Below are 22,003 nucleotides of genomic sequence, written 5' to 3'. Positions count from 1 at the left end.
ATATCAGATCAACAAGACACATCACACTTTTAAAAACCTGTCTGCCAACTCTATTAAATGCATAGTATTAATTATTAGTATTAAGTGTTTCGCAAAAATCAAGTTTTAGAAAAATAGATTATTATAATAAATTACTAAAATACCTTTCTATATTAACACCTGAAGTCAGTTTTACATACTTTTTTACCAGCTGAAATGATACTAAGACCCATCATGGCAAAAAACATCACCTCCACATATAGCATCTGAAGATTTATGGTGAGACTGCAAGACTGAGGTCTATTCGCCTGAGTCAGTCGTAATAACAGATCACATTACTTCCCATGATGCACTTTTACTATTTACAATGCTCTTGAACAGGAGAAACAAGAGTCCCCTTGCTTTATGAGATAGGAGCCTCACCTCTAGTTTGCCTATAAAAACAGAGTGAGCCGTTAAAGTAGGTGCTCTATTCACAGCAGCCGGGCGAGGGATGGAGGTACAATTAGCAGGAACACAATATTCTCTGTGGTTTACAATGTATCAGTCATTGTCCATCCTACAGGCGCCTGCTAATAAACTTCTGAAATTGTGCGCAGGTCTAAGCAGTCCCTGGTGAGCCATTCCTCAAACTGTGCCCTTCGTTTCTGGCCCAAAACACTCCATAAATCTGCGGGCACCTCCCATTAACAACAAGCTTTCTCACAGCGCTCTGGCGAAAGGGACTGTCATAAATCCAAGACCTTGGCTCTCCTCAAACACCGCCCGTGCTACACAGTTACCTCATCAAGGCTGCCTGTCATTACTTCAAAGCAGATGTGCAGGCAGGCTCGTTTCTCTCCCTATGCTGATGAAGCAACCAGGAGGGACAAAATAAATAGGTGTGCTGGGAGGCTTTGCTTAGGAGGGTGTAAAAGATGCTAAATCATTGATATTTCAGGACAGTTGGGCTTTTTCTTGCAGGAGGCAGCTATGTAAAAATGATCAATTTTCCTTACCAAGATGGTTTACTCAACAGAAGTGTATTGCGACACAATGGAAATTGTTTCACAGGGGCATCAGTCAAATATGCCAAGGCTGAACAGTTTTTTTTATCATAAATTCTAGTGCCATTTCAGAGTGCCGCCATTAGCCAAAACACTCTCTTGGATTGGAGATTGAGGCCTGGAGTCCAGACTTCACCAGATCGAGCCCGAGCTACTGTCTGTTATTACCTGCCCGTGACTTGACTGGGTCCACCAAGCAACAGCAGTGGCTGTGGCTAGTTTTGAATTGGCCAGGGAATCTCCAGTTTACTGTGGCTTCTGCGCAGTGACATCTGTAATCTCCTGGACATCTGTGAGCCAGCAGTGCCGCTTGCCGAGTTAAAAGTGGTGTGTTATAAAAACAGGCACTTCTAATTTATTCCAAATACATTAAAATAAAATGGGAACTTTGTCACCTTTATCTTTATTTGATTGCAAAATTTAAAAATTCACATACTGTAATCATTTAATTTTTAACCTGTAACAATGGCAAATAATGCAACCACAGACCTTTCCAAAACAGCATTAAGAACACGTGCCATTGTAGAACTTTGTAACACTTTGGTATTGTTACAAAGATGGCTTCACTGCTTGCCTTTTTGTGTCATTACTTGGAAAAAAGTTTACTGCATAAGAGTTTTTAAATTCAGTTCATTTGAATACAGTGTCATTATGACTTCTGGCCCTTTTTTTTAAAAGCTGCTTTGACGCTGTCCCTGAGCTCCTCTTCAGCATGAAAAGCAGCAGGCTGTAGAAAGCTCATTAGAGAAAATGCAAAGTAGTTGTCCTAGAAGTGTCCAACTTTATTAACTCCTTTCAGTATTCTACAGTTTAGATAAAAGTTTCATTTTTATAGGGCTCGTAAATTAAAAAAAAAAACATGTGACAGGCACTCATTTCCTCTTCTTCTGTAACCCACCTGATCTTAATTTAGCCATCACTCAGTTTAAATCGAGTTTCTTTTGAATAATTGCTCAAGGTATGACCACACAGCCCTCGACCTACATGCAGGGAAAACTCTATTTCCCACAACAGAGGGTGTTAGTTGTCCTTAAGGGAAACTTTCCTAGGTCAACAGTACCTTCTTTAAGTTCCTTTATTGAAAATGCATACAGGAACATGCATTATAACAGCTCTGCATACATTACAGTTGTCCAGATATTTTCTGTAGAAAAACTTAATGAAGAGAAAGTTATCTCCTGGGTATCCACAAAATATTTTCAAAAAGTATGCAGGTGCTAGACTTTAAATTCAATTAGCAGATTTGAAACTATTAACTGTTAAAGGACTAAAAGACGGCTGAAAATTATCTATGTGAAACACATTTTACCGTGTGTTGTGAGGTGCTGCCGAATTCCAATTGCTCTTATTTTTTCTTATAGAAAAGAAATTACTGAACTCCAAACAACTACACGCTACACAGGAACTTGCAACACTCTAAAGACCCTTTCCTATCTAACCCACGGTTACTTCAGCGGGTTATCTGTATTCATCTTTCAAATCAGATGGACAGCATAACTAGTAGATAAGCTATTAGCATTAGTTGCATCCTGAGACCAACAGGATTTGCACTTAGAACATAACAAAACCTACAAACAAGAGGAGGGCATTCAGCTCCAATTAAACTCTAGTGGGTAGTTAGATGTTAAATTATCCTAGGATCATATCCAGCACTTTCTTAAAAGAAAGCTGGATAATGGTTTCAACAGCACAGCTTTGGGTCACGAAATGCCTCCTGTTTTTGGATTTCTGAGTTCTGGCTCATGTTTCACTGTTCATTAGGAATATGGCTGACTAGCTTGTTACATATTCTCTCGCTTAAATTAAACAGTACAGTTTCTCTTCTCCTGGGAGTAGTGATGTGCGGCCTGCAAGCTATAGGTTTTACTATTAGCATTACAGCCACAGATACATTCACCAAATATAAGGTGAGCAAAACCTGAATGATAATGGCCAGCCTTGCTCTTCTCTGTGCATGCTTCACACATCAATGGATCAACTCATACTTCCACAGAGTCATGACGATAAAATGGATAGTGAATGCAGTAGCTCCATCACCTAGACCTCAGCTCTAACTTCACAATAACTGTGCCTCCTTTTTTTTGCATTGCATGATGCTTTGTAAATCTTATGGAGTTATGCCTTTCTCACAGGCAGCCAGGCAGTGGACTGTTTAATGCATTTCTTTACGATATAATGAGCTGCATTTAATGCATGCTGACAAAGGAAAGATTTTATTTTGTACTCGGCTGTTGCCAAATAAATTAAATGAGCTTGAATGTGTTGGCAGCCTCTTCACCCAGTCGGCTAAATAGTGCTGGAGCATGCTCTACCAGTCACAGGAACTTTCATCGGCCTTTTCTGATTTCTTACAATGATGTGGAGGAGAAAGCCATGGCTGTCTAGGAAAGTTTTCATTCTTAATAAAATAACGGGGTTGGCTCATTGTGTGAAGCAAATACTATATGATTCAATGTTTCAGATTCGGATTAGTTGCAAGGAAGACCGTTTAGCTGCTAAAGTAGCTGGGGAAACTGAGCAATGGGCTGGTCCTCTAGCCCTAAGGAGATCTGCAGTGTGACTGTGCTCTGAACTGGCAATCCCCCAACAACTGGCTCCCAGTCTACAACTCAGATACCTTGGCTCTGCCTCCCAGTCAGGCCATCTGTTGCGCTTAACATGCCTGCTCCTGCCACACTGTCACACACACATCAGACGCAGAGCACAACTAATAGCAACATGAAATGAGCTCGTTTGTACGGGATCATCCCACGTGTAGGAATTGCATAAGACTCCACAGTTTTTTACACTCTTTCTGGTTTGCTTTGCACAGTGGGAATTGTTATAAGCAAAGTTAATACATTTCAATGAAAATTTTCCACTCTATCGCTGAGATTTCAGAATGTGTAAATAGATGTTTGGTAGCAGGGAATTAAGAAACTGGGATTATCAACACTCTGGACAAAGTTTAATTCCCACAGAGCTTTCTGTCTCCGATCCATAGCTGCTATAGGCTGGTTGTCTATATTAATGTTGTTAAATCAGACTAGTAGACATTCTTAGGTCTTTCCTACAGTATATCAAACTATAGTGAAAGAAATGACCTTCCATTTGATTTCATTTATAGATCAGTTCTGGTGATTAACAAAAATACACTAAACTCTATCTTTTAATTTCAGCTCAGCTCATTTTTTTATTTTTTAAAACACTATATGCAGAATTGCTTTCTTCTACTCCAGAGATCCCATGCGTCCAGGGATGACTTTGTGAATTGAAGGTTACACATGGATCAATGGAGGACTGCAGGGCCACTAGGATAACGGGGGAAGTAGGGGTCAAGAGGGTCTCAAGAGGTTCTTCAGAGACTACTGATGGTAGATCTCTAGAATGTGAGGCTCTCAGCCTGTGTGTTTAAGGGAAAGGTCATGGGTAACTGGCTAGGCCAAACAAAATAAAATAGAACTGACATGCATCTTAAAATGTCTATTGACTTTATATACTGAAGGGAATGCTAAAAAAAGAATGCAACTGTTCAAGCATGCAAAACATCCCAGTGCCATGAAGAATCTGTGTTGTGGTACTGAATATACTTGAAAAGATCAATTATTTAAAAAATCATACAGTAGCTAATATTGTTGTGTATTTATGTTAAATGCTGTTGTGGACATGTGTGCATTTTGTACTACACAGTTTCAAAGCATGAGCATTCTCGATCTGCAATTCTGATATAAATGCAACATAAGGGGTGCTAAAACTTCTTATCGCAAGGAATTCTGATACCTTTTGAAATAATAAAAAAATAAACTAATTTAACTGGATAGGGAGGTTTCTGAGGCAAAGCTAACAGGATGGAGCCCCTAATATGTCTTATAATTTCCATGATGAGTACTTACCTATTTCACAGTATCAAGTAGCAATACCATTACCTGAAAAACAATTCTCTGACTAAAGGACGGGTTCATAATTATGCTGCTTCCTGGCCAGGTGCCAAACAGAAACGAACACAGCCCTGCTGGGTTCCATTAGCACTGAGAGACTAGTTAGAAAAAAGGATAAAACAAAACCTCTAATGTAGCCACTGCACTGGGTGAGCTCTCCCTTCGGAAAAACCACAAACAGTGTCAAGGTCAGCACTGCTGCGTGACACAAACATTTCAAATTAAGCCTACATTATCTTCCTGTCAAAACAAGCCGGCCTGCTACATGAGCTCAGCTTACTCAATCCTTACTCCCATGGCAACCCAGAGTTTTGAAATGACACTAACCTCCAAGATGTGCCTCCTACTGTATATTTGTCACCTCAACAGTCCCAGACAAGCCAAACACAAGTGCTTGGCCAAATTTCATTGAAAGCAACATGGACAAACAAACACCAGTACAAGCCTCTTAGAAACTGCAATATAGAAGTTACTGTTTCCCCTTATTCTAAATTAGTCTTAACGCACAATTTAGCAGTTACAATTTTTGTGAAAGCTCAAATAAAATAAAAAACTTTGTAAGACTATTTTTTGCCTGACACACTTAAAACTGCTATTTTCTTGCTTGACATATTACCCTTCGACAAAATGCCACTTGATAACTTGGAGGATGATATTTATAATTAATGAAATACACCCCCAGCCAGACTGTCATCAGCAAAAAGGTAAAAAATGGAAATAAGACAGGAGTAAAGTTTGTAAGTCATCTGAATTCCATTAATGCTGCATTATGATAGGCGAATACTAAATAGCTATCAATCTTAATATCGATCCTGACAGAGCCTTCCTCCAGACATGACTATGGCATCACAAAACGAATGAGACCGTCTGCCTGTGGAATTAATCCGTCAATTTATTTTCGTAAGCTATAAATTTCTTCCTTCTCCTTAAAATAACGGAAACTAAAATGAGGTGGGTACAGTAACAGTGCTTTTTAATTGGAGAGTGCGCTTCTTAAATAATTGCAAAGAAAAAGACTTCTGACGTTTAAAATGAATCACCTTAAAAAATATTCCAATTTGTGTACAAGGCCATTTTGCAGCCTTAATGCAGCTTGATAGCATTGGTCTGCTCACTAGTGAAGATCAAAATGTTGTACAGCACTGTAATTCAAAAGGTATCTCTTCAGAGGCAAGATTTCTTCTTATTTGACTTGTGAACTTGTTATGCCCAGCTGCAAGAATAGAGAAACCCATCATTTACATGATCACTGTCAGGACAAACGAGGAACTGCTACCTGAGAAGACAAGGATGCTGATTTTAATTGGGGTTGGTCTAGACTGTACATTGAGGGGAAGAAAGGTCAGTCCATCAGACTTTTCAGAATTGAATCTGGTTCATGTGCACACTTACCATACAATTATCTCCGAACCACCTGTAACTGTAAATGGCAAAAGTAAGAGAAAATCCCATAATTATATAAATATATAAATATAATTATGTTACTGTGTCCCCTGATTTAAATGACTGGAGGTCTTGGTTTCAGAATTTGTTTTTTTTTTTAATTCCTTTTTTTAACTTATACCTACAGTTCCCTCCATTCATACCAGAATTGGGATAACAGTTGGATATCATGTCTTTGTTAAACGTTTTAGCAATGTTAATCATAAATGCACTGCAGAGAGCAATATCATATCTGTCTAAAATCTACACTAACATTCTGCTCTGTTGAAGGGCAATGGAAACCTCAGAAAGTATATGGAGGCTTCTGAATGTTTCCTGTTTTCCTGGGGTATAAAAGGAGGCAAAAGATGGAAAACATTTAGTAGCAGCATGAATCATTTTGATTAAGTTCAGAGAGCTCTTCAAATACTGCAGGCAAATGATCATTGACCTCCACAGTTCGGGGGATAAAAAATCCACAAAAAGATTAATCTACATCTTGTTCCTGTAACGTCCATCATTAAGGTATTTGTTACACTACTCAAATTGCTGTGTCACATTTATTTTCTAAGCAAGAAACATTATTTTGTCTGAGTTTATCTGTTATTTAAGGTTTTTTTCCTATTTCATCAAAGGTTATGGATAAATGTGGATGGCACTATATTTGCCAAAACTTGCTGCTGTTAACAAAGGATATCAAATATAAGAAAGTAAAAAAAATCTTTGTGACAAACTCCTCACAGTCTAGAACATCGCGTAAGAAAACTGCAGAGAGTATGTGAGTTTAAAAGAGGGCAAAAAATATTTGTAACTGCTCATACTTGTAAAAAATATTGAAATTTGTGGCACATAGTATATATATATAAGATGTAATCAGCATACCCATGACAAAACACAAACCAATTCTAGGATCTTCTACTTGGTAGCACAGAGTAATCATATAAGGATTATCAACAGGAGACCAGGGATATGAAGGGATTTCCATTGCTGTGCTTTACTGAAATCCATTACACAATCCTACAGAAGCATCTGAACTGAATTTCTAAACTGCAGCTGAAGCAACTGCAATGTTTTGTTATATCTGTGAGCTTGACCTCGTGCAAGCGATTGCACATCATGGAAATAAGAAACTATAATTGAGCGAGAGAATGTAATTTGTATTTCTTCCATTCAGTTACAGCGCCGAACCCCCAAAGGATACAAAATAAAGCTGTGGAGCTTAACCATTTAGATTTCCATGCATTTCAATAAAGTTTCCAGGACTGATAAAAAAAAAAAACAAACAGATAAAATCGTTCTCTATGGCCAGATGGTGTCAGATCAGGACTGGGTCACATATCACTAATTAACGATGACGGGGATTCTCCCAAACATTTCTGAGCAAAGAGGTGCTGAAGACGGGTGTTCTTGGAAAACCATCAGGTCCTGTGACTCCCTGGGAGCCTACAGGCTTGCAATGACAGCTGTGAGAGGTGAGTGGGCTCTAGATGTCCGCCCTTGCTCATTCTCTCTGTGCAAAAACATGAGACAACTGGTGATTCTCGACTGGTTATACAGAATGAAAAATATAGAACCTGTAAAGAATCACTCCTAGCTTAGGACATATCTCATCTGCGTATGGTTCATTTATAGTATAATTTACTATAGAAAGGCCCAAGTCCTGTGACCATTCAATTATAAATCAAAACTCAGGATACATTTTTTTTCTTTTAGTAAACATCTTTCCATGTACAGGTAAAAGACTTTCATTAAATTATTCTATATTGGCTGTCATTACGGAGGACCAGGAGTAGAATACATACTCAATACACAGAGATGTTGTTTTGTTATAGTCCAATTCTTTTACAGTAACGTAACTGAACCAACATCCCATTTAAGAGCAATCATTAGTCTCCTCATTCTGTCAGTAGATAAATCTGGAGCCTATCAGGTTTTTTACTACCTCTTGCGAACTGGCAATGTTCCATCAAACTGTGAAAAGGATGTTTGTTCCAAACTGTGAAATATACCTGGATGCTTGGATTCATTTATCATTCCTCAGTTATTAGAACACTATACACACAATATAGCTCATTACCTTGATGAAAATTAGCCACAGAATGATAGGTTGGCCTTTTCTGGAGAGAAAAATTACACAGATTGGTACCAGCTGTTGATCAGGAACTAATTCTCTTAATCTTCATTTACAGTTTGCTGTCTTAATACCAAATGCTGTGCAAATATATACAGTACTGTACTATATACTGTATTGTATTGTATGCATTGTATTATTGTATCATTTCATTACACTGTGCTGTGTTGACTGTGTTAAGCTGCTGTTGTCACCTCCAAAAGACTTAACTACAACATTAAATAATAGGGGTTCACACAGTTTTGCATAGCTATTTCTGGAGCTTAGCCAGGGTAACGTCTTCACACCTCAGTCTGCTACAGATCCTATTTCATGCTTCATTCAAAGCACAGATTAGCAAATGGGTTCACCAGGACTGCACATAGTTCTGTTCTAGCAATAATTACCAACACTAAAAGGTTGAAGACCTGAATGGATCTTTTTTTCTCTTTTAGAAATTATTTTTCTTTGTGCAAATTAAAGAGTGTACAACTAAATTTATCTTTGCTTGACCAAGCAAATCACAATGCAGCAATCAATGAATAATTAAACATTAGGTTAGAGAATAGTAAGAGGCCTGCATGTTAGTCATGTTTGTATTTTTGCTTTAGAGACAGTCGAGCTGTACTGAAGATAATAATAATAATAATAATAATTGCTTACACTTATATAGCGCTTTTCTGGACACTCCACTCAAAGCGCTTTACAGGTAATGGGGTCTCCCCTCCACCACCACCAATGTGCAGCCTCACCTGGATGATGCGACGGCAGCCATAGTGCGCCAGAACGCTCACCACACATCAGCTATTAGTGGGGAGGAGAGCAGAGAGTAATGAAGCCAATTCATAGAGGGGGATTATTAGGAGGCCATGATTGGTTAAGGCCAATGGGAAATTTGGCCAGGACGCCGGGGTTACACCCCTACTCTTTTCGAGAAACGCCCTGGGATTTTTAATGACCACAGAGAGTCAGGACCTCGGTTTTACGTCTCATCCGAAGGACGGCACCTGTTTACAGTATAGTGTCCCCATCACTATACTGGGGCATTAGGACCCACGTGGACCACAGGGTGAGCGCCCCCTGCTGGCCCCACTAACACCTCTTCCAGCAGCAACCTTAGTTTTTCCAGGAGGTGTCCCATCCAGGTACTGACCAGGCTCACACCTGCTTAGCTTCAGTGGGTTGCCAGTTGTGAGTTGCAGGGTGACATGGCTGCTGGCTGTTGAATGTGCGTACAAATTCTATTTTCAATCACTTACAATGAATGAAATTGAGTAGGCCAGCTGAATGGCAGACAGTTACCAGTACTTGCTGCAAGAGTTTAAATAGCCGATAATTGCAATTTAAACTAATTAAAGCAAATGCCTTACCAGTATGCAGTTACAGTATGTAGGCAAAATGGCTGTTTAGTGAGAACCCAGCTGTTCAATTGGTCCTTTCTTGGATGAAGCTGAGTTCTGAACTGGTTCATTGCAGGAGTTATGATTTTTATTTCAGTGAAAATGCTGTAGAGCTTTTGCTTAAGAAAATATCATTTACATCTCTTGCCTGCCAAGGTGTCAAACATACCAAAAAGACTGTGAGGAATCTGAATACTGACTTATTTGTATACACAGGGTTTAAATGAATGGAAGAAGTCATGAAAATGATCCAGAATCCACTCCCTAGAATTTTATACTTTATTACTTTTTTCCCCTCTTATGTATGAAGTCATTAGTCCACAGACCCAGAGTTTAGCCAACTAAATGACTTCTTAATTAGTGGGGCAGTGATGTGCCCTGGCAGTGCCAAGCAGTCGCTCAGGGTTTCCTGTCATGTGACTTGTGAAAATACAAACTAAGGCAGATGGGGAAGGCTGTGCTGATCAGGCAGTCTCGCCAGATGGTCCAACCCCTAAGATCATTCTCACAGGTTGCCAAATAATCTGTCAGCTAGCTTGTCATATGTCTACATGTAAAACAGTAGGAGAAGAAATATACCAGAGAGTAGGTATGACTGTTTTACAAGGCAAACCAACTATGATGCCTGTTAAGAGCAGCCCAACCCACTGCTGCTGAAGAAGAAAGTAATGAGTGACATAAAACATTATCACAGTACTACTATTAATATTCATAATTGAAATGATAATGAACACGCTAGTACAATATTACAGAGTTATAAAATTGTTTCCCATTATTAAGATTGAAAATGTGGCCAAAATTACACAGTATGTTAGTCTATATGACAGAAGAAAATTACAGATTTGCTCCAGCTGCAGTTTTTCAACTAAGGGATACATTACAGATGTACTGTATTATCAACACAGGAATACAACAGGTTTTTAACAACTACTATTATAAACGTACTGAAAACAATTATTCTAAGGAAACTGCCGGCTCAAATCAAGTCTTTCAATTATTTTAAGGACCCTCAAACGAGCAGGACACAGCTTCTGGCTCTCACTCCTTACTTCTAACTACGCTGCAGTATCAACAGAGTAAACTGTGCTACCAAGCAGCCACCAGTCCTCTGCCAGTGGAGTCTGATTGGCACTCCTGTCGCTTGGCAATCGTACACTGGGTTTATGGAGGCCTTCAAGCTAGGCCTAATATTTCAAAGCCTGGTATCTCCTGCTGTCAAACCATTTTGTAAGCAGCAAGTGGGGTAAATCAATTAGACTTGCTTCCAATAGACTCTTTTCAATTATTTTTAAGGGAAATAGAAAAAGACAGGCGGGGGGAGGTCTGGGGGAAGTGTGGGCAAGAAAATTCCCTGTGTGAGAGAAAACCACAAAGCAACCTGTCACTGAATCTTCCAAGAAGAGATGTCAACTGATTTCAAAGAAACCCAGATACGCTTCTGCTTTGAGCAAACTGGGCATGGAAAATACTGATGCTGGGGTAAGCGTCTGAGGTGTGAGTACCTTACCACCACAGACTCAGACAATGAGAATGCCTTCAGTAATGAAAAGAGAAGCATCACGCAGTTGTCATCCGGTTCTTTTTGTTCCATTCCATTCTGCAATTTAATTTCTAGCCCCTAAGAAACTGTAACCAGTGCACTGATAATAATGCGTATTTTGTAAATGCAGCTGTTGATGCAATCCTAGGGCAAGGCTAAAAGCGACTCATATGTTTCTTTTTGTTTTGCCGTTTCTTTGGATTGCTGTCACGTTGTTCTACAAATCAGAGAGGCAATTTAAAACGCCAATGCAGAATTAACCGAATGTTTCCTATAGCTGAATATTTAAAGGGGGGAGAAACACTTCTGTTTTTTACATTTAAAACTGACTAAAGCAAACGAGAAACAGCACTGTTTTGAAGGCGTTGTGTAGACAGGTCAGACCTCCTGTTGTTCTCACCACTTCCCTTTGGTTAAAGCCATTTCCATGCACTGGGCAAGGTCCTGTATATGAGAATCTTACCAAGCTCAGCTTTGTAGAGAGGAAGCCAGCGGGGGCCCCCCCTTTGCGAGAGAAAGTTGAACAAATGCAAAACAGCACGATCTGTAATAGTGGCCCTGCTAAGCTGAGCAGACTCTCCTTTGCACAGCTCTCTGTGACACTGCAGGGCTAGCAGCTACCCACTTGGTACAAATCTGTAATATTCGGTACCTAACCAGCACCCAGCAAACTTCCAAACCAGAACGGGCAAGTTTCCAAAAAAGCCCCAGCAGACAACAGTTGCCAACAGAGGGGAAAGAAGATCACACATGTAAACCTGAGGTCAAGATAAGACAAAGTCAGGGTTTGGGAAACATCCCAGAAGAATATGATACTTTGTACAACACATCTAAACTGTTCTTTAACAGCTAGATTTCCTCAGATAGCAGTAAAGGATTATTTGGTGAAGAGTTTCATTGTTGTGTACCACAGTGCAAAATTTTAGTACAATTCCTATTCGCTGTTTATAAATACGAATTTGTCTACTGTCTAAAATACTGTTTTTTCTGGATTCATGGACCTGATCATGTTACTTTTTAGGAAGGAAATGTAACACCTGGCCTTTTGTATTATGTACAACCAAGGACGTCAAGCCTTCACAAACATGGTTGAGCTTAGTCGTATGAATTTAAAAAAACTAATAAAGATGAAGGAGGGAATGTGGAGTCGTGCCATAATATCATTTTTGCATTCTGAATCTGAAGTGAACATTCACATTTTAAACGATTGCATTAGTGCTTGGCTATGAGAGACCCGAAAAGCATCCCACAAATTGATTGCAGCTACAGTATAAATAACAAACATATACAGTAATTCTACCATGAGCAAATAAAACCTTAAAAAATGTCAGCAAATAGGTCTACAAAATCTGATATGCTGCTAAAAAAGAACATTTTTATTCTGCAGAAACACAATTAATTTATCAATCCAGTATTGTTGCAATGCAAGAAGTTTGAAAATGCTCATTTGTAAACCACAATTCATTTTACTAATAGTTTAAGTTAAAGGGACCATCGATTTTTTTACATTTGCTTCAACATTTTTTAATAGTCTTTTCTGGAAAATGGCAGTTATTAAACTATTCCTTTCATTATCAATTTAAAATTTAAACTTTAGAAACTGGTACAAACAAAAAAGCTTTCTACTAATAATCTGTATAATATATATTCTCATACATTTTAGATATAAATGAGGACAATCATCCACCATTTTAAGGTCATTCCAGTAGAGTTACTGCAACTGTTTGTCTTTTATTTAATAACAATTTGGTGTCCAGCAACTGTTCATACATTCCCTTGTTTTGATTGAAGACTTTCTATAGCTAAAAATCTTGAGCATAGCAACTAGCTTCTACAAAAATTTCAATGTTACTGACTTTGGAATGAGCCTATTTTACTTGTACTTCTGTTAAAATTATTTTAACTCTTTCTTTTTCATTTTCACTCTCAGTGGAAAAAAAAAACAAATTTATAGCTCTGCATTTCTAGTTGTCATTCAATCACGAATGTCTGTGACAGGAAACCAGGCATGCATTATGATTCATCCTGTGTCCATGTGAGCCTGAACGTGCAGAAGACAGATACAGGGCATACAGGAGAGAAAGCAGTAATGCATCGACCAACAGATTCTCTCATCTCAAATCTCAGAAGAGGCAGAACAATAATGCACAGTATCCTTTAATCTTTCACTGGGGTGAACAGGTGTTGACATTTATGAGAGGAATAGCCACTGTGCTTTTCATTCTCAATTGGTGGCTTTCCTTACAGCCAGGAACAGCTCTGTAGATATCAGCTAAAATCCATCAATGCTGTGCACAAAAAAGAAAACACAGCCGAAACATCACCTGTGTGACAAATGCAGATTAAGCAGAATCATGTTTTGTGTGGTAAATAAGAAAGATGATGGTTGAGGAGTGGAACTCCCAGCTTGTTTAGCAAATATCATTTAGCTGGAGGCCCCTAATCACAGGAATTCCCTGGGGTGTTGGAAGAAGCCGGATATCAGAGCATTGTTTCCAGACATAATTACTTTTGCTCTTTATATTTTTATGACTCAGTGCCTAGAGCTCCATTTCATGCATTGAAAAAGATGCAAATACATTCTACATTAGGTGGAACAGCAAAAACAAAGAATAGCAAGTATCTGTTTGAACTTGCTCAGAAGGAAACTACTTAATAAGTTGTTAAATATTTTAGCATATGCAATAAATATCAGTATGAAGCACCATATCAGATTAAATCTTACAAAGTAAATATTTTGATTGTACATGGTTCTGTGGCTAAGGATCTGCGCCTGTGGCTGGAAGGCTGTGTACGGAATCCATCCCAAAGATGGAACTCCGAGTGCCAATCCGAAGGTGTAAATCAGGGCGTTCGCACAGGTCTGACATACGGATCAAGCTTTAAAGGACCTCAGAAAAATCAATAGCAATCACCACTCTTCCACAGATTACTTACAGTAGGCTACATGAACACGTGAGCAGAGGCAGACTTTGGCTTAAGCTATTTTGTGTGCGTCTGTGTGTGCAATAGATGAACCACCAAATGTTCCACTGTATAGGCTTACAGAAGGAAAAAAAGCAGAACGAATTTCTTCATATTGTTAATATACAGTACCGCGTGAGAATCGTCTCTTTATCCATAAAACATGGGAGCTCAACTAAAACTCAGCTGACCTGGTCCGAAAAGAAGACGATTCTTCAGTCCTCTTTTCTGTTCCGTGTACAATGACCCAGGTCTGAAAACACAAATATGAACGTATATCAATAACAATAAATGGGGATAATGCCATTCTTGCAAAAACATATAACTATTCAACACCTTGGCACCTCATCAATGTAAACATAGAAAGCCTCTAACATTCCAGTTTCTGTGTTTTCTTCACAGGGCAGACTTGATAAAATGAGGCGGGACTTCTCTATCGCTGCTTAGAAATGGTGAGGAGGAAGAAAAAAACGTGACATTTCAGAACCAGAAAGCTTGCAATGGCGTCTTAGTGAACAATGTACACTCCTTTTCCTGTACAATGAGTCTTTTGAATGGCTTTACAAGAAGACAGCAGATGTGACAAATCGGTGCCACAATATTGGCCACAATAAACAGGCCCATTAAACTTTATGGCCAAACTGATGACTGTGGGTCTCACTGCTGATTTACTGTCCCAAGTACTGTGCGATGTTGATAGGGACACTTGGCGTAGTGTGTTTCATACCCCATATTTTTTACTTACAGTAAGTCCACAAATTGTGTTATGCCATTTGCCCTAATTTCTTCTGTTATAATCCGGTTACCAAAAAACTAAAAAAGCAGAAAACAGGCACTTCCTGTAATTCAGTTATTCTAAAACCAAGCACAGAATCGTCCAAAGCTGTCAAAATTTTGAAGCAGTGGATCCTCTAAACTGGCTCTGTGTGCCAGTGTAACAGACAGCTCTATTCATATCCAGGAAAGGCTGCTTCTCCTTGCTTTCAATTTTAGTAGTTTTAAGAGTACTCCAGAGAATACCTAAGAATACTTAGAAGTTGGACATCTGAACACCTGAACCCAGTGCTTTCAACACAAAATTTAGTCCATACTGATGCACTGGGTATAATATATATAATGTATATACTGTATATATACAGTATGACCTTTTCCAGCTACAAAGTTAGATATCAGAGTAGGCACTGCTAGTGTTCATTGCTGCATGTTAAGAAGACATCTGATTTAATTTAATGGAGATGAATGTTCTCCAAATAGAAAGACCAGAAAGCAGTCTTTAGGTGCAATGGCAGCAAAGGTGAATAAAAGGTTTTCAAAAGGGACATTGCCAACGAGCATGTGGAGTTTCGAGAAATGACTATTGATCATATTAACCAAGTTGCTCTTGCCACAATGAGCTGGCTTGGCTTTTTGAATTTATATCTTGATGGCTGAATTACAGTATATCAAGTTGTTATTCTGTGCTTTGGTCATCTTGGCTACTACATTCCACTGTGGCCTTTTATTGTTTTGTGGGGATGCAAGAATGACCCTTGGACAATCTATAAACAGAAACATCTAGATCTGAAATGTGCATTAAAAAATGAAAGAATTCAAGGATTTCAACATTGCGGCGCTTAAAAGCCAGGTATAACAGTGAATATCCACCCATCCATTTTCTAAGCAGTTCATCCAATTCTGTGCGGCGCAGCAGTGAATATGTGCATCATAAATTCATACCAAATTTGAAGACCATGACAGGACACATGCAGTGACAAACACACACAAGTCTACAAAAGCAGAACCATCTGTTTGGTTTTCTGTACATAGGTCTCAGTTTCAGAAATAATCTATTTTATGTGTATTATTTCTCAGAAATATAGCAAACACAATTTTATTTCAGCTTGGTTTAAAGGTGTTGCTTGCTCCAAGGTGTCTAAACAGCTGATTAGTTGTCAGTTAATTACTGTATGTATATTCACAGGTGTGATGACACTCTGTTATACACCCACATTAGAAGCTTTCTGGCACAGGGCAAATGCCATTTTCTAACCATCTCTTAATGCTGTATGCAGGACTGGAAGCTGATTTTTATGAGCAGTTTACATCAAGGCTCGTGAAGCTAAATTAAGAGTTTATTGGGACATAAAAAACAGGAGATACAGAGGTAACTCCAAAATCAGCATTGTAAAACATTAGTTTTTATGCTTAGATATAGTTTGAAATGTGGTAATTCCAGACGTTTTGTTTTGGACATGTGTGTTTAAACATCTTTAAATACAATATCTCAGCACAGAAAGAAGCAAGAGTGTAATGTGTTTAGCATTTGTTTAGTATTTTCACATGAAGCCTAAAATATATGGAAGGCACAGATTGAACATCAACTTGTACATGTACTTTACTTGTGCTATACAGTACACTGATTTCATTCCCTCTCTGTTCTGGCTGATTTCTATCTCAGTTAGCCTTTTCCAGGTCAGTGTACCTTTAGTTTCCTGTCACCCGTATGTTTCTGAAGTAATGGCTATCACAGGAAAGAGGGTTAATAACATAAGTACTGCTTTTGGGGTGTGACAGCTATTAAAACATTCAAACTACTGTATGTGAGCAATGGAACATTTTGTATCCTCATGGCCATCGCTAACTAAGGCATTTATCTCCTGTGCTATAGGCAATAAATTTTCCTCATTTATTAAGTATTTCCCAACATGTTTTCATTTTATCTTTCTATATTTGAAGGTGGTCTGAAGCCCTCATCATTTACCCAGCTTTCAAGCTGTCACCTCTGTCTCACCTGGCCTTCCCTCTGGCGACAGTAAAGATTGATTGCATTATGACTGCTGGCTAAAACTGGCCTGCAGCTTCTGTTCCTCTTCCCAGCATTGACATATAATTCACTCTTTTGAGGAGACTTACTTTTTTTTCATATTTCTAAGGTTAAAGAGCTCCACAAAATCCAATACCCATCCTGCAGATCATGGCAATATTCGAAAAGAAGGTAATTCAATGAAGTGCATTTTGAAACAATGTACAAGAACTTCCATCTTTGTTCATATAGATAGCAGAATTATTGCAATGTACATTAGCATTATAATGGGTTCTGCGTATACAGGATTTATTAAAAACCACGTTTTATCATTAACAGGCTTGACAAATTCCTAAATACATTTTAAATGTTGTTTCAAAAAGGGAACACATCCAAAGTAGAAATGAAAAAAAAAATCTTCACATTTTTTATCTCTAATATGAAAGGAGATTAAATTCAGATTCTTAAAAGATGTATCTCACAGTATGCCAGTCTCATTAACTGGCAAAATTCATCCGCTTGATTTTCATCCATCATGTTATAATACTTCAAGACTTCATTTCCAAACATGACATTTCTAAAGTTGATAAAACAGGGAGATATACATAAAATGGATACATCACTTCTTCGCAATTGTTTTTGTTAGGAGAATATAAAATGCTGTACATACAGTACAAGCTTTCCTCTTATACCAAATAGCCTATCAATTGTGTTGCTTTTGTTCAATAGCATTTGCAATAAACTTTCTGCATTCATGAATTTAAGGGAAATTATAGTAAACCAATACAGTGGTAAGAGTCTTCTAGAACAGTGGCTCTCAAAGTTCTATGGTCCGCGGACCACTTACACCTACAAGTCACCACTTACAACTTACAAGTCACATATGCGGTGGACCACCTATGCCTACGTCCACTTCTTACCCTGTCAAAATCATCACCTATTAATGTACTAAAATTAATATTGAATTAGATTTGATGAAAGTACTCATATTTTTACAAACAAAATTGCACATTTTTATTACTTTATTACATTTTTATTAATGTGAAGAATGGAGGTGCGTAGACTTACTTTAAGAAAGATAATTAGGTCAGCCTGCGGACCACCTGGCGCACGCTCACGGACCACCAGTGGTCCACGGACCACACTTTGAGAACCACTGTTCTAGAACATCATGTGCAGTGATGGTCTCCAATTTAGAACCAATGCTGCTCTTGGGTCAATTCAAAGAAGGGTAACAAGGTTAATACTTGACCTTAAAGGAATCTATTGCACACAGTGGCTACAAGAACTTCAGTCTTGAATATGGGTGATTGCAGGGGAGACATGATAAATAATGTCAAATAATCCTAAAAGGATTGGAAAAATTCTACTAAAACAACCACTTCAGCTACAAAGGCAGAATTGGATTCCAAGGATCCAAGAATTAAATTACTTGTACATTTGGACTGAAAGCATTTTGGGAGTATGGAAGAAAAGTCCAAACCTCTCGTTGAATCTACCTATATTATTTGATTACGTTGTATAAAATAGAATTTTCTTGTCGGTTTAATTGCCGCAAAAACAGCCAAAATGCTGGTTAACCCCTAATAGTATCCTATAACAGGCTGGACTGCTTATGGGAAAAGAGATGTTGAGACTGGAACAGTTCACAACTACAATCAATTCTATTCATGGTACTACAAATTCAGGCCTGGATTGTAGCCCAGCTGTCCTCTTATATACTGTATTTCACCGACATGACCCACCCCACACTTTCTTCTCCTGATTTTATAAACAAGCCTCGATATACCATGTCTGGAGTTTTGCTCTCATTCTAGCTTGCTTCCTGTTTTTATTTTGGGCTTCACTGTTTAGCAATGCCATTCATGTTCATAAAATAAAAATGTATAAATAATTGAATCTAAAGTAGAAAGAAACATTTAACGTATAACATTTAGCCAAAAGATGTGTTAGGCACCCTTGAAATATTACTGACAATTCTGTACCATATATTCAATGAACACAACTTTTATTTCATGCAGAGAAAATTACCATTCTAATGCCATCCGGTGTCTGTGAGATGTTTTATACACACACATATATATATATATTTCTTCACTTATCTGTATAACTCACTGAGAAGAGCTAAATAAGCCCTTCGGTAGGTAAAGACAAGTTGAAATGGCAAAGATGTGTTTAATGAAAAAAGTGTTTGATAAGTCGTGGCCTTTAGTCAGTATAAATAATGCACAACTAGATAACAACATCAGAGTAGGAGAGATGGGGCCTTTTCCCATTCTGTGAGACCTACAACCTGGATAAGTGAAGGTAACAATACATCACATCTGAGCTATACCTCCACCCCATTTATCAGGTCCCAGAGCTGTCAGTGCCTAAAGACTATTTGTCTATATGATCAGGGTATCATTTTTCTTCAAACTTTCCCTCTTATAGATATAACCAGAATCGTACCAGCAAAGAAATGTTACACAGCATCCGAAGGGTAGCATTAAAAGGGAAAGAAACTGATCTTGCAAGGAGTAAGGAAGGCAGTATCACAAAACACTGCTTTTTCTACCGACTTCACACCTGCAGCCATTGCAATGATTTTGAATAAGTCCCGAGAAGCTGTGAACGAGAATCCTGAGCAGCTGGAACGGTAGCTGCTGATCGGAACAGACAGCTCCTCAGAGATAATCATGGGTTGGCAACCAGGGTTAGCCAAGGAGCATACTACTTTGGTGCATGCTTTGGAAAAGCAATTAACTCCCTTTCGCTGAATAGATATAAGGTTAACTAAGACACACTGGGCACTTGTGCAACATCTCAATATGGAGTTTTAAATAAAAGTCTGGGAGGAGGTCAAACCCTAATCCCACCCACCCCTTGCCTTTCTATGTATAAATATCACAACATTGGCTTGCGTTTTTACTCTTATTCGTGTGCGTACCTCTTTTTTGCATCTCTTTCTCTTCACCACCTGCAGGTATTTGGCAGGAGGTATCCTCCTTCATCTTAAGGTTGGGCAATTGTCTCTCACCTCATCCAAGTGAGTTACCCCAATAAAACTGGCTACTTCAATCTCACAGTCTTCTCTGCTTTAATTAGGGCTTGAACAAACTCCTAAAATAAATCTGTGCAGAAAACACGTACTGTGCTATTTTGTTGTAGACGGAAAAAAAGAAAAATAGGGAAAATACTATAATTGGATTAAACTGCTGGTTCTTTAAATTCAGGTAAACTATTATATATAGAGAATTAATTATAATTAATTCTTGTCACTTCACAGCACTAAGGGGGTGGATTTTTTTTCTTCTTCTGATTATTTTGACTTCTAATTCCAACTTTTGCTTATACAGAGTAAAACTTATCAGCCACAGACAGCTGTTTCTCCTATAATAGGGCTCATCAGCATGACACGTATGATAGCTATGTCACACTGATGAGCCCTAATGAGCTCAACATCATGCTCTTTACACTATAAACCTGAAAGGTGCTCCTTGTAAGAGATATATGCTTGTTGCTTTCTTGTGGCCAATTTAATTCCAGGCTTTTCTGCCCTCAAGCATACTTTCTGGATTCATGGTTCCACGACAACTTTTATTGGCAGGATGGTAGTTAGAAACAGTTAGTTAGAATTCCACCTGAACTTTATTTGAACACCGTTTCAAGTACATAATATTGTACATGGATTTCAAAAACTGACTCCACAGCACAATACAAATGCATCCTAAGAAAACCGATTAATTAATGTAAGTTTTACAGTTTTTGTAAGTATTGTAACGGTGTTATTTATATTTGGAAGTAAATTATAATGATAAAAATATATTTCAGGCTTTGTTAATAGTTTTGGGATTGTTATGGAAAGCTGAGCAAAACAGGAGGACCTGTGTAAATAAGCAGTACTAGAGAGTGTTTAGCTAAGACCTCTGGAGGTTTAGGAAGTGCTTGACAACATTTCCCCTGAAGCGACATGCACCAGTGGGCTGCTAATGATGCCACTCTGCCTTCCAGGTCCCCTGTGAGCCGTTACCTGAGTTTCAGAAAGGCACCTTCAGTAAACAAGAGCTAATCCTGTAGCTGCTAGGAAACTGGGAGGGTCTACTGACAATCATCTGCTTCAGATGGATACTTCCTCAATATCCTGGAAGTTCATCTATGCATCTATTTGCTCATGGGTCCTCCGATGACTCTCCGTTTAGAAATCAGTGCTTTCTGCAACCTGGAAGATTTTAAATGGAGTTCACACAGAAGAAAATCAATATAATAACTACCCAGGGTTTTGTTTCCATCTTTTTTAAATAACATTCAGTTAGTAGAACACACTAGAAAAGAAAACAACAGTACTTAAGGAAACACAGTGGCGCCTCTGCCAAACCCAGTGTGGTAGAATGATGTGCCAGCACCTCAGGGAAGTCATATGGCAGCAGTTTTACACAACACACCTCCCAGAGCCTGGGAACCACTCTCAGAAGGAGTCCTGAGAAATGTGGATTGACATGTTCTAATGGAGCACACCTGGAAACAAATGCTCAAGCTGAATCAACCCACTGCTACACCCTATTAGCCGAGCTTCAGTTTGCCATTCCGAGTCCAGTTAAGACAGACGCTACATCTCTTGAATGGATATTTAAAAGAAATACAACAGAACCTGAAAACAGTAATTAAATAAAATCCAGACGGAAAAAATGTCAACACTACCACAGGTGCCATTAATCCACCAGCAGTACAATGGCTACTGCTATTGCTTTAAACAATCATCAAAGACGGAAACTTTGAGGTGGATAGCAAGCACTTTCCTTCAGGCATAATGCAATTAGAGAGAAAAAAACAAGGCCGACCTAAACCTATTACGCCCCTGTAC

The 22,003-nt window shown here is 38.5% G+C and overlaps 1 protein-coding gene across 5 annotated transcripts in view; it reads right to left on the bottom strand.

Moving 5' to 3' along the window:
• Positions 1-22,003, bottom strand: part of sulf2b (sulfatase 2b) — a 116,802-nt gene that overhangs the window by 54,779 nt on the left and 40,020 nt on the right. For 4 of the 5 annotated variants that reach the window (XM_015364809.2, XM_015364812.2, XM_015364813.2 and 1 more), the window contains one exon: positions 14,570-14,631. The exons of the other annotated variant lie outside the window; for it this stretch is intronic. The gene's annotated coding sequence lies outside the window, so the exon portion shown is untranslated. The remainder of the gene's footprint in view (positions 1-14,569; positions 14,632-22,003) is intronic. 5 annotated transcript variants of the gene reach the window in all.

This window comes from Lepisosteus oculatus, chromosome 16 (assembly GCF_040954835.1).
Source record: "Lepisosteus oculatus isolate fLepOcu1 chromosome 16, fLepOcu1.hap2, whole genome shotgun sequence".
In the NCBI taxonomy this organism is placed as follows: Eukaryota; Metazoa; Chordata; class Actinopteri; order Semionotiformes; family Lepisosteidae; genus Lepisosteus; species Lepisosteus oculatus.
The sequence above is the reverse complement of the archived record's forward strand: the minus strand, read 5'-3'. Positions and strand labels throughout refer to the sequence as shown.